The following is a 4702-nucleotide window of genomic DNA, read 5'->3' as shown; positions in this document are numbered from 1 at the left end:
CAGACGGCTGCGTGGGCTTCCAGCTACCTTTCCAAACTCTCCCTTCCATCTCCAAGGCCTATCGGAGGGATGAACACAGCATCCGATTCGGTGCGTGTATTCTGATGAGCTGATTCTCGTTGAAGTTTCCCAGGGATCAGGCACTTGAAGTGACAATCATTTAATCCTTTCATCACCCAGCAAGTTTTCCTACTTTATGGAAAACAAACAAAAACAAACAGAAAGGCATCAATCCCACACAAGGATCCCACCTGAAGTCTCCTGGCTTCCACGAGCCTCTTTTCCCAAGACAGCACGCTGCCCCTCCTTGGCATGGGGAGAGTATGCTGTTTATGACGTAGTCAGTAACGGATGGGGAAGCCCAGAGCTCTTGGCCTTGGCAGAGCCCTCACTGAACGATAAGGAAAAGAAAAGACATTTAGGCTGTAAAATCATGGGCTCTTGGCTCTGACCCCTGAAATACATTTGCAGCATTGGACAACTAAGGCAGGAGGAAATGATAGAGCAAAGCACATTTTCCAGTCTCTTCAATCAGCTGGAACCCGCAGTGACGTAGGGAAGGCGTAAGGTACTTCAAAGACTTCATGGGAAACGGAATTAAGAAAATATAGTTAAGGATCCAGTGTAATGGCCCAATGGTTAAATCCTCGCTTGCATACGCTGGGATCCCATATGAGCACCGGTTCATGACCCAGCTGCTCCACTTTCTATCCAGCGCTCTGCTTGTGGCCTGGGAAAGCAGTCAAGGACAGCTCAAAGCCTTGGAACCCTGCACCCACGTGGGAGACCCAGAAGAAGCTCCTGGCTCTTAGCTTCGGATTGGCTCAGCTCCAGCTATTGTGACTACTTGGGGAGTGAACCAGTAGATGGAAGCTCTTTCTCTCTGTGTCTTTTTCTCTCTGTAAATCTACCTTTCCAATATAAATAAATAAATCCTAAAAAAAAAAAAAAAAAAAAAAGGAAAGAAAAAAAGAAGGGCCTGGCACAGTAGCCTAGTGATTAAAGGCTTTGCTTTGCACGCACTGGGATCCCATATGAGTGCTAGTTCTAATCCCAGTAGCTCTGCTTCCCATCCAGCTCCCTGCTTGTGGCCTGGGAAACCAGTCGAGGACGGCCCAAAGCCTTGAGACCCTGCACCTATGTGGGAGACCCAGAGGAGGCTCCTGGCTTTGGATCGGTTCAGCTCCTACCACTGCAGCCGCTTGGGGAGTGAATCAGCAGGCAGAAGATTTTCCTCTTTGTCTCTCCTCCTCTCTGTATATCTGACTTTCCAATAAAAATAAACAAAATAAATATTTTTAAAAATGAAAAGAAATATATTTAGGATGGGCATTTGGCGTAGTGTTTAAGCAACTTATTAGGATGTCTGTGTCCCATTAGCGCAATGCCCAAGTTCAATCCTGGTTCCGGCCGCTGGCTGCAGCTTCTTCCCAGTGTGGAACCTAGCACGTACTGGTGATGGCTCAGCAGACCATGCCTCCTCCTCGAGCAAGCTGGATGGGGTCAACTCTGGGCTTTACCCTGTCCAGGCCTTGTCATCTTCCTTTCTCATCTCTCAACTCTCTGCCTCTCAAATACATCAGCACAAATTTTTAAACATATTCATGCAAAACACTTTGGAATCTGTTTACTGATGTTTCCCCAAAATGCACTTCTTTTCCATTCTCATGAACTTCCTGAAGACCTTCTATGACTGTTTTTAGCACTGCTGATATGCGAAGACTTTCCAAAAAAAGTGCGAATAGAGCAGCGCTTATCTAAAAGGCTTGGGACGCGCAGTGTTGTGTAGATTTGGGGATATTTGCTCAGATGTTACTGGATTGAGCATCCCCAAATATAAAATAATCTGCAAACTGAAAGCTTTTGAGCAGTGTCCAATGTCCAAAAAAGTTTCAGGTTTGGATGACTGAGCTAGCATGCTCAACTTGTGTGTTTGTTTGTTTTTTGTTTTATTTTTATTTGAAAGAGCCACAGAGAGTCAGGGAGACAGGGAAAGAGGTCTTCCGTCTGCTGGTTCACCGCCCAGATGGCCACAAAGGCCAGAGCTGAGCAGATCAGAAGCCAGGAGCCAGAAGCTCAGGGTCGGCCTGAGGATTGGGGGGGCCGGGTCTCAGAGAAATTTCAAAATCCTGGGTCTTTCAGCCTTGTAGTTAAGCACCCACAGCCGATCTTGGGGTGCTAGGGTTCTAGTCTCAGCTATGGCTCCTGCTTCCTGCTCAGGCAGCCCGAGGCAAGGCAGCAGTAACTGGGGTCCCTGCCTCTCATGTGGGAGACCTGGCTTGGCGCTGGCATAGCAAGTCTTTCTGTTCCTCTGTCTCGGCCTCTCAGATTTAAAAAAAAAATTTTTTTTGTTTTAAATTTTGCCCTCTAGTTACGTGACAGGCAAAAATCCCATTAAGAGACAGAGGAGGGCCTGGTACAGTAGCCTAGTAGTAGTAGTGGCCTGGGAAAGCAGTCAAGGACAGCCCAAGCCTTGAGACCCTGCACCCACGTGAGAGACCTGGAAGATGCTCCTGGCTTCGGATCAGCTCAGCTCCGCCCTTGCAGCCACTTGGGGAGTGAATCTTCCTCTCTGTCTCTCCTCCTCTCTGTATATCTGCCTTTCCAATAAAAATAAATAAATCTTAAAGAGAGAGAGAGAGAGAGAAAATTACAGAGTACAAGGAAGAAAGAGGTGCATGCTTTATGCATGGCAGGGGAGGGAGGCGCTCCGGGGTCCTCTGGTCTCCAGGGAGGTGAGAGGGTAGGATTCCCCAGGCTCCCAGAGACAGTCAGGCTGTGGGGCTGTACACCACACGGGCGGTGGCAGCGAGTGGGGTGGCTGAGAGCGGGCAGACTCCTCGCCGCAACCCTTGCCACCTCGCAGACCTGCGGTTGCCAGGACTCCGATTTCCCGACTTTCATGTGAAAGCTCTCATCTTCTGCTGGCAAGCGAGTCCCAGACAATTTCAATCACTGTGGGAGTCAAACTAATTATGTCTGCAGGCTGCCAGCTTGCCATCTCCGGATTAGAGGCGGGCAAGATCAGAAAAGGTGATGAGTCAGCACCAGCCAGCCCAGATGGAGGCAGAACGTGGCGGTTGGCAGGAGCCCTGAGGCGGGGAGGGGGCACTGCCAGCTGTCACCCCCATGCACAGGAGGGGGGTCCTGCCTGCAGGAGGTGTGGGGACACCTGGCCTGCTCTGGCGTTCTTTCTCAGCTGACTCCCCACTGGGGCGCTGGTGCCACCTAGTGCCCGGCACTGGAAGAGCCCTATGTTTAAACCTCCAGGTACACCCCTGCAAATGAATCTGGAGTGATGTTGTTATCCCGGTGCGGTTGGGGCTAAGAGGGTCAAAGGGACATCCTGACTAGCCAAGGTCACACTGGGGGCTGGAGGGAGAATGATGAGCCTTCGAAATCAGACGGAGGCAAGGCCTACTTGGTCTTGCTGTTTTCCCAGGCTGCCCAGTCCTGGCTCACTCAGGCTGTGGTCAGTTGCAGACAGCAGGCTGGTCCCCAGGGATCAGAGAGAGAGAGAGAGAGAGAGAGAGAGAAAGCCACCAGTCATCTCCAGCTTCTCTCCTCCTCCCCTAGCCGCATGAAAAACCAGAGAAGTGGTCATCCCAGGCTGCGCTTGCGGCTGAGTTTACTCCATTTGGGGAAAGCAGCATCTGTGTTTATAGTGTTTAAAATCCATTATACTGTGTGTGCTCTTCAAGCTGCCTATTTGAATATTTTCCCTTCATTAAAAAAAAAAAAAAAAAAAACCTCAACTTGCCAACCTTTATTTTTGGAAAAGGTCAGACTCTCCTTCGAGTGTTTCCAAGCGTTGCTGCTTCCACATGCACATTTCCTTAAACGCCACTGTTTGGGATCACCTGCCCCGCGCCCCATGCAAAGGCCTGCCCACACCTAAGCTGCCGTGCAACTTGGGCTCATTTGCATTTGCTCATCTGCTCCTTCGCAGTGCAGTTTTGTGAGCTAAGCAAACGCCTTGTCACTGGGCTTCAAGTATTGTGCAGCAAATAAATAAATAAATAAATAAATAATAATAATAAAATAAAAGGGACAGAGACACACATGAATGGGACTGAGATGGGTAGGAACTCTGACTTCCTGGCCTCCCCTAGTGACCAGTTTTCATCTTAGTGCTTGAACTCAGTGCAGAATGAACCCGGGAGACAGCCTTCAATGACATGGACAGGGACGGGGACCGGAGAGAAAAAGAGGTATTTGAATACCGGAAAAAAAAAAAATGGCTCAGCCATCTCCCTCAACATTCCCCTGCCATCACTCCAGGGAAAGATGGTCTGAGGTCCTAAGGCCCCCAAGCAGCAGGGACCAGGGTCTGGTAAGGGTCCAGGCCACATCCCAGCTCCCTAAGGTCAGCTGCAGCCCAGGCCTCCCCTGGGAGGGATACAGGGAGAAGATCAGGAGTTAGACAAAGAGCTGTGACAAAAGCTGCAGGTGGGAGATGGAGTTCCTCAGAGCCCCCGACCCCGAGTCGGGAGACGGCATGGAGGGCTGGTGGCACCTTCTGAAAGGAAGGCCATCCATTGCTGACAGTTCCTTGGGTGGCAAGAAGAGAGCAGAGAGGTGCAGCAGGTCCCCATGCAGGTCCAGGGGTGTCCTTTATGCCAAGGCCCCATCATTGCCCCCCACCAGGTGTTCTGTTCTGAGCAACGCTGTTCTACCAATAAGTGCAAGCGGCCAGAGAAAG

This window comes from Ochotona curzoniae, unplaced genomic scaffold, assembly GCF_017591425.1.
Source record: "Ochotona curzoniae isolate NIBS_2020 unplaced genomic scaffold, NIBS_Ocur_1.0 contig_2927, whole genome shotgun sequence".
Classification (NCBI taxonomy): Eukaryota; Metazoa; Chordata; class Mammalia; order Lagomorpha; family Ochotonidae; genus Ochotona; species Ochotona curzoniae.
The sequence above is the reverse complement of the archived record's forward strand: the minus strand, read 5'-3'. Positions refer to the sequence as shown.